The 401-nt window shown below is 29.7% G+C and overlaps 1 protein-coding gene across 1 annotated transcript in view; it reads right to left on the reverse strand.

Moving 5' to 3' along the window:
• Nucleotides 1-401, reverse strand: part of LOC111619467 — a 6055-nt gene that overhangs the window by 1141 nt on the left and 4513 nt on the right. The window lies entirely within an intron of this gene.

The raw sequence follows: 401 nt of genomic DNA on the forward strand, positions 1-401 counted from the left end.
AGTCAGAAACGAAAAATTCAAACGCAATTAGATTCGTCAGACGATTCTGCACTAGAATAGTTGCAAAAATTTTAGATATATATATAAGCGTTTTATTTAAATGCGACAATAATCAGATCTTATAGAAAACTCGATATTCACGGATAATCGAACTTTCACTTTGAAGATTGCGATAACTCGAAAAGTTACAGTCAGAAACGAAAAATTCAAACGTCGTTAGATTCGTCAAACGATATTGCACTAGAATATGTTCAAAAATTATGGATATATATATAAGCGTTTTATTTAAGTGCGACAATAATCAGATTCTATGAACATAACGATAGTCACAAATAATCGAATTTTTACTATGAAGATTGCGATAACTCAAAAAGTTACAGTCAGAAACGAAAAATTCAAAC

Source organism: Centruroides sculpturatus, unplaced genomic scaffold (genome assembly GCF_000671375.1).
Source record: "Centruroides sculpturatus isolate CEXI.00-Female unplaced genomic scaffold, Cexi_2.0 scaffold166, whole genome shotgun sequence".
NCBI classification, from domain to species: domain Eukaryota; kingdom Metazoa; phylum Arthropoda; class Arachnida; order Scorpiones; family Buthidae; genus Centruroides; species Centruroides sculpturatus.